General features: G+C 39.5%; 1 protein-coding gene across 6 annotated transcripts in view; it reads left to right on the plus strand.

Moving 5' to 3' along the window:
• camsap2a (calmodulin regulated spectrin-associated protein family, member 2a) overlaps positions 1-12,025 on the plus strand; it is a 62,380-nt gene that overhangs the window by 7,858 nt on the left and 42,497 nt on the right. The gene's annotated exons all lie outside the window — the stretch shown is intronic.

Raw genomic sequence — 12,025 nt, forward strand, 5'->3', positions numbered from 1 at the left:
GGACATTCTGGAGAACAGGAAGTGGTGACATTCACATATTTGTGCATGCACTCGTGTACAAGTTGATTGATTGGGTATGTTGCTGCATCCTAACTGGCTATATATATGTTCCGGTTGCATGATGTACATACTGGTCAGCTAAGTTTTGCACAGGAAAATCTTTTTTTTTGCTGCTTCAATGTGTATTTTATTTTGAAAAGTCAGCAGAGGCATCTATAAAGAGCTGAATATATAGAAATAGAAAATTAATTTAATAAACTAGAGCTGCAATGATGAATCCATTAGTTGTCAACTATCAAATTAATTACCAACTATTTTAAATTTCCTAATTGTTTAATCGGTTTGAGTCATTTTTTTAAAGAAAAGTCCAGCTTCTTAAATGTGAATATTTTCTGGTTTCTTTATTCCTCTCGCAGTAAACTGAATATCTTTGAGTTGTGGACAAAACGAGCCATTTGAGGACGTCGTCTTGGGCTTTAGGAATCAATGATCGACATTTTCACCATTTTCTTACATGTTATAGACCAAACAACTAAATCGATTAATCGAGAAAATAACTGACAGATTAATCGACAATGAAAATATTAGTTAGTTGAAACCCTAGTTTTTTGCTGCCTCAATGTTGCCATCAGTCAAGGTATTTTAATTTGAAAAGTCAGCACAGGTATCTATAAAGAGCTGAATAAATAGACCTTAAGGCTTACTACTGGAAATGATCAATGCAGTTATTCTTTTGGCATAATTTATAAAAACGTTTATCCAACAACGGGGATTGCTGAAAAAAAGATCCCATCCATTTTACATTTGCCAGACAGCAGTCTGTGAAAAAAATCACTTCACTAGTTTGGAAATAATTTTTGGAAATTGTTTCTAAATGACCAATAACTGCGGATCATAACAACAATTTTACAAATTTTATGAAACAGATAATACAAAATCACTACAACCCAGTGAACAAGTGCATCAAACCAACACAGCAACAACAGATAACCAGTGAAAACAAAAAACAGAAGGGGTGTTATTTATTCACTTCTCCTGATACAAGTTTTTCAAAACCTGTCTAGGGATTGAAACCAACAATTAAACAGCACAAGCTGACTGAGACCTCAAGGCACCCACTTATCCCTCACTGTCTTTATGGCTTTGTGTTGGAGCTCACTTCAGAGTTGACTTTGCAGGCGTCCTGTTGAGTGAGAATGAGGGATCCTCATTATTTGGGGGCAAAGTCTCAATAGGAGGCTTTATTGCTTCAGTGAGTTGCAATTGAGATACGATTAGCACACAGTTTGCCTGCAGTCTGTTAGTAGAGTCTTGCTGCTTTTAATTTCCCTTCTATGCAAATACAAAAGTTATTTAAGTTTGGTCAGGGTTTAGATTCCAAGCACTTTGTTTTGTGAAGACAACAGGTATTTCAGTACAATCGTATCTCACATTGTGTGTGTGTGTGTGTGTGTGTCCATGCTTTCTATAGCTTCTGAACACGACAGCACCCACAGCTTGTGCCATGAACCTGAGGGATTTTCATGTATTACTGTCTGGTCTGCAGGATTACTGACTTTATTTTCTCGTCCAGAGCTGAATAAGGGTTTTACATTTGATTTGAACCCGGTTTTAACAGTTCATGACTGAGTGGTTTGCCAGAAAGTGACAGTGTGTGTTTGTGTGTGTGTGTTTGCGTGACTAAGCAGGTTGTTGTTGAATGTGAAAATGAGCTGCTAGAGGAGTGTGAAACTACCTTCTGCCATTTCACTTTCCTTTCAGGGTATTTTTATCCTTATATTCTTCACCCTCTGCCGCCGCCGCCCCAACATCATCCTGTGCCTCCCTTTGCCGTCCCTTAGCATATTTACCAGACACCTTCCTTCTTCCGTCCCTTTTCATTCCAATTTCCTTACTTTACTCCCACATCTTCCCTCCATCTTTATGCATTCCTCCTCTTTTAGCATTCCTCCACTCCTTCATTATCCATCATTTTCATTAAATTTACCTTAATTTACCTCATATCGCAACCTGGTATCATGCCAAAGGGTGTAATAGAATATTATGTATATGAAGGTGCAGTACTAGCAGGGGGCAACAAAACCACTTAGTTAGGTTAAGGAAAAATGGCATGGTTGGCCTTAAAATAAGTACGCAAACTAAGTACAATGCATATGAAAACAACGTAACATAAGTATGGAAAACACGTGACAAACGGCACTAACGTAACTTACAAAACAAAACACCTGTCTCCTGGTTGAAAGTCCTGTGTTTGTTGGACCCATCTACCTCCCCAACCGCCCTCCATAAGCAGTGTTTCACACGTTTTATTCTATGTCACCAGCTCTGAGCGTACATATTCATGTGGATGCATTTACATTGTAGTCAGTACAGACTACGTGGTGTACAAACGACATGCCTGAAGCAAGAACGGCGATCTTATTGCACGCTTTTGCCTTGCGCATTATCGTGTCATTCACGTGCCTTTTCGTGTGATCGGCTGCATATAGCATGATATCTACAGCATTATGATCTGATGAATGTTGAAAGTTTAATTGTAGTAGCCTAACTGATGTTAGATGGATTTGTTAGTTTTTTTTATTATAATTTTAATTTGTTTTTTTAAATCAATCTTTATGAGATGAGAAACAAAAACAGCAACACAGCTTAATATTGTTTGCCATGAGAACATTACACATTTGAGACCATAGATATAAAACAGTTTTATATGTTTTGTATCTATAAAACAGTTTTACATGTTATATATCTGTGCTGTAGATGGTTCTCGTGGATTACCTGCTGCTGCACATTGGAATGACAGCTCAGTTGGGGATCATCTATTATTTAGAAACTGCTTCCGCATCTAACGAAGGGTTGACAAGGTGACCAGAAGCTGTGCAGGCTGAGCTCTGTGTGGGAGGGGGTGTGGAGAGTCTGTGAGAATAGCAGGGAAAAGAAAACTTCTGGAAGAGGTATGGAGGCTGGTTTGACAGTTTGATGGTTTGATAGGCTGTCCTGACAGGAAAACATCACTGGTTTTACTCCTGAAGCAGACTGTGAAAGAGCAAAGAGACTGAGCACCTCTGCTGCTCTTCTAACTGTAAGCTGCTCTGGATAAGATCCAGCAATGTCATTAAATGCTGCTTCATTGCATTTTAAGCATTTTCTTTTTAACTCAGCAGTTTGCATAAGAATTTTCAGAGCAAGCAACTTCAGCGGATGTTGGAGGGAGCTTTAGTAGGTCAGTCAGCAGCAGACTAAGATGTCTTGTCTGACACATGTCACAACCGAGAACATGCGCTGACATTTTCAGTAGGTTGCCAAACTGACTTTGCATTTTAATGTTGTTTTTCTGTCCCCCCTCTGTCACCATTCTGCCCACTCATCCTTCTGTCTTCAGCCATGTGACGGATCCCCACATGTGAGGATGATCGCAGTATAACCGCCCACTCAGTCGCCTACACACATTCTGTATCGCTGACGCTCTCCTCCACCTGTATAGTGCTGCTGCTCACGGAGAATGAGGGAGGGATGTGGAGGTGGGCTGAAAGAGAGATCTGAAAATATTATTCTAGCATTACACATTACAGCCCACGTGAAGCACCGCTGCAAGCATTGTAATAAGCTAAAATGGATTATCAAAAGGCTGTGAATGCTAGTTCTCGATTCAGTGCTGTGTGATCAGCGTTGTTCAAATCACACAAGGAACAATCAAAATAATGAAAATGAGTTGCATGTCGGTTTCTCCAGATTGTTTTTGTGCAGCTGTGATCAGGGAGTAATATAGCAGTTGAGCACCATAACCAGCAGATAAACATTATTGAATTAAAGACCAATATCTTGGCTTGATGAATCAACATCCGGATGTAAAGAGACGTCACACTGAGTGGGAGGGGAATGACGTCAAGATCCAAAAAAAACAAGGAATGAATGAAAATAAATTCTGTGCATGAATGTCGACACGTGAATGTGTGCAAGTGTGTTGTTAAGTGCGTCCTGAGTGTGTGCAAGAACCTAATTGCACAATGTCTAGTGGCACAGAAGTGTAATGTATGGTTAATATATAGAAACAGTGGTTGGTATTTAGTATTTTACATAAAGGAACAGTGTGTAGCATTTATGGGGATCTATTGGCAGAAATGGAATATAATAATCATAATAAGTATGATTTCTTTAGAGTAAAATCACCTGAAAAACAAAAACCAAACACTGGCTCTAGATAGAGCCATTCACGTGTCCGCGTCGGCCACTGTAGTTCTCCTACACGCTCGACACACGGGAGAAATTTAAGTTGGTTGCAGTCTGCAACCTCACCACTAGATGTCGCCAGATCCGACACACTGCACCTTTTAAAGGGGAGATATCATGAAAAACTCACCTTTTCAGTACTTGGGCACGTACATTTGGGTATCTGGAAACTGAAATAAGACAACCCAGTCAGTTTGTTTTTTTTCAACAAGCCATTCAGATTTGGCTCCCCTTCCTATGTCACATTCAGGCTCATTAGAATATATCGCCCACAGCTTGAGAACTACCTTTGTGATGGTGCACCATATTTTTTTCGCAAGCCAATCAGAGCAGACTGGGCTTTTTCTGGAGGGGGCTCAAAGAGACAGGCGCTAAAGCTTGAATACAGGTATATTCAGACAGACAGTATGAGAAAAAGAATGTGTTTTTTGAACATTAAAGACTGTAAACATGTTCTAGTAGAAACCCAAAATACAAGTATGAACCTGAAAATGAGCACGATATGTCCCCTTTAATTTATTCTGGGTTGTTTCGATCAACATCAACACTCGTTTGCACCAACGCTCTGCTCCTCGTTCATACAGTCTGCTGGATACAGAGCAGCCCCACTGGAGCACTGATGGTTAATTGCCTTGCTCAAGGGCACATCAGCAAAAGGGACAAGCAATGTCTTTCCCCTTCACTGGGTTCAAATTACCATTGCAAAAAAAGGAAGGCCCGCTGTTTTGGATTTCAGTAGATGGTAGATGTTCATGAAATACTTTAAGTACAAGAGAGTAAATCTAGCCTTTTCTTGGGGAATCTTAAGCAGGATTTCACACAGTATTGTATCGCAGAGGTAGGCGACCTCACTTGGAAGAAGTCAGAGTCACTATTTCACACAAGAAATACCAATAATGTTAGAAGGCTATTGTTTAGACCCTCATCTAAACTGACCACATGACGAAATGTGCCACGATCTGAAGCTGCCTCACCACTAACAGTCTCCTGGAGAAAAGCCCGTCGATCAGACACAGGATAGTAACTTCGGGATGCTCTTTACTTCCTTGACCTCGTCACGGTGAGAATCAATGCTCTTCCAAGCTGCCGAACCTTGAATGTCAGCTTTAATATTTAATAAAGCTGAAGTAAATAGGTCATGTTGATGCCAAGAGGTTTTAATATCCTGTATAAATCACTCTTATCATGGCGGTATGCTTTAACTACTGAGAGTAAGAGGCATAGCACCTTATATGGTTTCTAAGTTGCTTTATAGGCTATAAGGAGACTGTGTCTGTGACTGTATGTCAGTAAAGCTATAAAACAGACAGGTTTACAGTCACACTTATGTTAGAGAACGCTTTCAAATCCAACCCTAATTGCAAATGCATCTCTAATGTATACATAAACTGATTTATTCTGTAGTTGTTGTTGAAACCATGCTGCTTTAGAGTGAAACCACTGTGGATTCTTTTTTTAAATGTTTTGTAAGCCTTATGGCAAATTAATTACAATACCATAATGTGGAAACAATGGGAGTTGTTTCCACATTATGGTACTGTAATTAATTTGCTGGCTTGTTTGCCAGTCATAGAGTAACACAGAAGATGTTTTAGCACGTTATTTAAACATTCACTTGTTAACTTGAACTCATTTAGCCTAACGTGTAGTGAGGACCATGCCAAAAAGGAATGTGACCTGGTTAATTGTTGGTGACATATTACAACACAGGCCCGTCACATTAGCTGTGCAACAAAACAGAACATGTGTACACAAACACTGCAGCAGCTCCTGATCGAAAATCACTCTTATTCAGTTATTATTATTGTTTAATGATGTTATGACCTGTCAATATCAGATGTCCCCCTATATTAGTGTTGTCACGCAGGCTGGTCTCATACACTGTTTTTTAGCTATCCCTACGAAAGGTAATGCACTGCAATTCGTATATATCCAAAAAATAAATTTTTATTTAAGTCACGTAATCGACTGACAAACGCCGCATAGGGAGAAGGTCGGGGCGGATGGGTGGGTCAATATTGTGTTTATAGTCAACGTTGATTTATTTGTCACGTAACTTCCGTACTCAAGTTACACCATGTCCGTAGTTATTTTAACCCAAACCACAATCTAAGTAGTTGTGTTGCCAAGACCTAACCAAATTGTCTCCTGTTAAGACCAAAGTCTATTTTGAAAAGACTGTATGCATGTAAATTGACACATGTGGCTGGATATTAGCAGGAAAACACACAAAAAGTGAGTAATAACTTTTCATGAGATATCATACAAACCGTTGTATGAGGGTGCGTTGCCTCCTGATACTGACATTTCTAACTTCAACACAATATCTTGAAAAATATCAATATTCAATACCATTTTTTATACCACTGGGGGAAATTATCACAACTCTGAGGGCATATTTTTTTTATTTTTGTTGAAAGATAAGTAGCTTTGTGTGTGTGTGTGTGTCAGGAAAGAGCAGAAAGTGCAGCTGGTACCCATGTATCAATACTGCGGATAACGAGTGTTGTACATAACCGTTTCAAATATCCATTAATATGTATCGATATCTTTGACAACACTATCCTATATAGATATAAAGTGTAATAGATGTAAATGTAAAAGCTTTTTTTTTTACTACCAATCATTCACCAGGCATTTCTAATATTGTTGTAAATGTAAACATGTGAACAATCACTACATATACATTTTAATATATAAAGATTATTACATTTATATGTAACATTTAATATTGATAAATTGGCAGTTCAGTTCATTGATTCATCAGCTCCTGTGTTGCATCATGGATGAATAGAGGTGGATACACTTCCTCCTGTTACTCTCCCTCTCTTCTGCTTCCTCCATCACAACCCCTATTGGGCAGGCGCTCCGTTGCCATGGTTACACTCCAGTAGGCAGGGTGTTGTGTGTGTAGGTGGGTGCGAGAGTGGGGGTGCTTATGCTTGCATATGTTGTATGCGCAGTCTGTGCTTGTTATGTGCAGCTATGTACTGAGAGAACACTGCCGTGCTCTGAGGCAGAGAATACTGAAGAGCTGGATGCGTTCAAACAGGCAGATGGCATTTCTAAGATGCTGCATCACACACACACACACACACACACACACACACGCACACACACACACACACACACACACACACACACACACACATACAGTGAAGTACAGAAAGCTAACCTGAGTACCAGCCAGGCAGAAAGAAATACTTCCCGACATCAAACTAGCTTCCTATGTCCCTATTCTCTTCCTCTACTCTTGATCTTACGAACAAAGACGAGCTGAAGCAGCAGGGTGGAAGGGAAGCCCATCCAAGTACTTTCTGTCCTCGGCGAAGTCACAGCCAGTATGTAATGCTCAATGCCAGCGGCGACACAGGCAGCACAGTATGGATGGGTAGGCAGCGACCGAGCACATTATGTGATGTCCTGAGTCCTGAGCATCTTTCTGTACTGGCTACAGTTAGACTGTGTTTGTCTGTTTGTGTTTTTAATTTAACCTTTTCCACTCAACCCCTCTTTACCATAGACCCATTTTTGTCTTTTTTTAGAGGAGGACAGGGGTCTTAGGGGATAGCAGGTCAACAGTATGCTGTATGTCACACAGAACACCTAAAGCTGGGAACTTGAAGATTAATTTGAGGTGAAGCTCAGCACTGTGTGTCAAGTTGTTCTAGCCACAAATGAGAAATAAAAAATAATGAATTAATTGGAATTAAAATACATTGTGAAAGTGTATGAGCATAAAACATTATGATAGAAATATATGATGGTCATTCCCATGCTAAGTTATGTCTCATAAGTTGTTGCAGCAATTTTTGGGTTGATACCATTTGTTACACAGATTTGGTGCTAAATTTAACCATTTTTACCACCCGAGAATTGATAAAAATGATCAATAATCCCTTCAAAATACCACATTAAGACACCATGACCTTGAGGAACACCATAGAAAAAGCCATGCTGTGATTTGGTGTCAAAACCTTTTGACATTTGGAGATTTCTGCAAGAATGGCATTTTCCGGCGATTGGATGGCGAGCATCTCTGTTCTGGAAACTACTTAGAAACACCCTTATTGTCAATATAGATATGAAAGCCATCCGTCCTCTGAATGCTCTAGGTCTGTAGTTTGTGGTTATAAAGTTTCATGAGGCTGTGATTATCCTAGAGGTCACCACAGGTCATTTTATACAGTGAGGTCAAGTTTCAAAAATTCTCACTACACGTCTCACTACATTGAAATGTCTCCTATGGGGACTAACATCATCACACATGAGTATAACTGGGCTCATTAGATCCACAAGAGTCTCAGCTTTACAGTCATACCCAATTTATGTAATCCCAAGAATGTTTAAGAACCACAGTATGCAGTAATTTTCAAAAACACCATTTTAGAATAGGTGACAGTAACACAATACTGCATTGAAAAAACGGCATGGTTTTTGCCCCACACTGCATGTGATTATCATAAAGTAGGCATGTCTGTAAAGGGGAGACTCGTGAGTACCCATAGAACCCATTTCCATTCACATATCTGGAGGTCAGAGGTCATGCCAGTTTTTCCTCGCCAAAGTTTAACCTAACTTCTGAGCGTTATTTAGCCTCCTTCCCGACATGGTAGCATGACACGGTTGGTGCCAATGGATTCATTAGGTTTTCTAGTTTCATGTGATATTCCAGCTCTAAAACTGAACCTGCTACAGCCTCTGAAAGACGGTAAAGTCAGTTGAGGGCGCCAGCACCCTCAAGGAGTGGAAGAGGTTAAAATATTGTATCTGCAAAGAAGAAACAGTAATGCTAGAGGCCTTCGAACAGTGCAGAGAGGAAAACATGCTTAAGCTTATGTCCCATATCAGCTGATAGAGTATAACACAGGTCAATAGCCAGTGATTGCTTTTTAACCCAGTATCATTTTGTTTCTTTTGTACTGAAAAATACCTTGGTAATTCATTTGTCATTTTAGTATGCAGAAATATGTTTCCAAAGTACAATAAGTGAAAAACAATCTGCCTATTGTAATGACAGATTGTGTGCTTCTGTGAGTCTGTGAGCTTTGTTTTCAGAAGCTCCTGGTAGGGTCATCCAAAGGCAAATTGATCCCAGGTTAGGTGCCAGACTAAGAATAATTCAAAGACATCTACTCTATAGATCGGCGTCTTTGGTCTCCTTTGGGGCCAGGTCTAGGAGGGGAGATTTCAGGTGAGAGCCTGAAGAAATAACCTGCCCCATAGACAGACATGTTGAGAAAGAAAATATGCGGTAGTAAAGTAAGGATGTCTTTTTCAGTGCAAGAGACACAACACCTACAAGTTCCCAGTTCAGTGTTGGAAATGTAGAAGATTATATATATATAGATTATACACACACAGGTGTCCTCACTTGTTTGCAAAAAGATTATTCTTTATTACTATTTTGCACATCGTGAAAAAGTATAATACTCTGTTAAATGTGCAGGTCTTTAACCATGTTTTAAATGCTATATATTCTGATCTGGTGTAATGGCTCAGTAAGCTTATTATACTCATAGAGAATGTAGAGCCGGGGATTTCGTGACAAATCGTTCTCACTCTACATATCTTAAAATATTCACCTGGTTCTCCTTATTACTGACATTACGAATGTCGGTGAGTCTATAATAGCACTTAATCCGCAGTGAATTTATGCTGCTACAGATTTGGCCTTGTGCAGAGCTTAACACAGGAATCTCATTTACTAAGATTAAATTAAACAAGCGTTATTATTGGTTATACAATTGCAATTTATGTAAATATAAATTAATTAAAAACATCAAACAGGATTTTTGAAATGTCCCGACAGGACAACAACACAATAATATGGCAATAATGGATTCAACATTTAAGTGAAGTGACTTCCATCAATAAAATTCACTGCATTAGTCGTGATTGTTGCATACAAATGTTTATAAAAACACACTAGAGCTAATAATATAGAATACAATACTCTCTGTCTCTCCACATAAGTAGACGTTTAGCACAACTTGCAGCCAGAAGACCGACAACCAGGACCTGAACTGGGTTAAAATCAGGCAACGCTCTGCAGATAATCTGCAGCACTGTGTGCTCTGCTTTGTTGAAGCCCCAGTTTGAGGGTGCTTACAATGAGATCTCATATAGTGTGAAATGGAGACTATCACATAAAGAGAAATGCGAGTTTTTTGCACAGACAGTGTGTGAGAATACACAACTTTTATAAAAATTAGGAATTATGCATTGTATTTAGCTAAAAGCAAACTTCCTTGTGTGGTTACTTTGGAATCCTAAATGCAATCTCACAGGGATTTAGTCTGAGCACCAGGTAAATGTTTATGTGAAATGAGTGGTATTTCCCTTTAAGTGAAATCAAACACTCTTTTATCACTATCCACACATGAAACAGTTTGAACCCAGAGGGCCTTTTCAAACATAAAGGAAGGATTTGAAGAGCAGGCGTACCTCCAGGCCGGGTCAACGCTGGCTGGTAGCCGCGATCGTGTCCCCAGATAGTGTTCTAAGGTTAGCTTTGAGGTTTCCATATAATTACTAGGTTGGGTTTGGAGCATATGGAGGGGGAAGGTATTCTGCTTAAAAGCTCCACTCCCACATGTGATGCCAGACCTCACAGTTGGTATTTTGTGCTTCCTAAAGTGAGCATGGGCCTGTGTGTGAGAGCGTTTTTATTTCTGCTCACGATTGGGCCAGCTGTTAAAGGAGTTGTGCCGTCCCTCCGTTGAAAAAGGAAAGACTTTAGAGATAAAAGACAACAAGAGGAAGGAAATGTTTCCAAATTCCAAATGCAGTTCTGTGTCACTCAAACAGTTTAGATGAAATGCAGCATTATCAGTGTGACTGGTGGTTGATGTGTTTGACTGCGTTTCCTTGGAACAGTCATGATTCAGCAGTTTCAACCAGGTGCGTTCCCCGTTCACATGTTTTCTGTCTCCATCACTAGCAACCATGACTGTTTCTCGTTGTTTGAGTAGACTACACAAGTATCCCTGAGGAGTTTATTGACCTCTTCCACTCCGTCTTTATTGTCTTTCAGAGGTTGTAGCAAGCTCAGTTTTAGAGTTAGGCTAAATTTTGGCGAGGAAAAACTGGTTTGATCATTTTCAAAGCGATCTCTTAACCTCTGACCTCAAGATATGTGAATGAAAATGAGTTCTATGGGTACCCAGAAGTCTCCCCTTTACAGACATGCCACCTTTATGATACTCCCATGCAGCTTGGGAGAAAAACCATGCAGTGTTTTGCATGCAGTATGAATGTGTTACTTTTGCCTATTCAAAAAATGGTGTATTTGAATATTTTTGCATACTAATGTCCCTAAACAGTCTGGGAATTGTATAAATTGGGTGTGCCTGTAAAGCTGAGACTCTTGTGGATCCAATGAGCCCAATTATATTCATGTGTGATGATGTTAGTCCCCGTATTAGCCATTTTCATTGGAGTGAGACCAATTTTTTGAAACTTGACCTCACTTTATAATATGATCTCCAAGCTTCATGAAACTTTACAACCACAGACTAGAACCTAGAGCATTTAGAGGATGGATGGCTTTCAAAGGTATATAAACAATAAGGGGGGTTTCTGAGTAGTTTCCAGAACAGAAGTGCTCGCCATCCAATCGCCAAAAAATAAAATTCTTCAGAAATCTCCAAATGTCAAAAGGTTTTGACACAAAATCCCAGCATGGCTTTTTCTGTGGTGTTCCTCAAGGTCTTGGTGTCTCAATGTGGTATTTTGAAGGGATTATTGATCATTATTATCAATTCTTGAGTGGTAAAAAATGGTTAAATTTAGCACC

This window comes from Sebastes umbrosus, chromosome 5 (genome assembly GCF_015220745.1).
Source record: "Sebastes umbrosus isolate fSebUmb1 chromosome 5, fSebUmb1.pri, whole genome shotgun sequence".
Classification (NCBI taxonomy): domain Eukaryota; kingdom Metazoa; phylum Chordata; class Actinopteri; order Perciformes; family Sebastidae; genus Sebastes; species Sebastes umbrosus.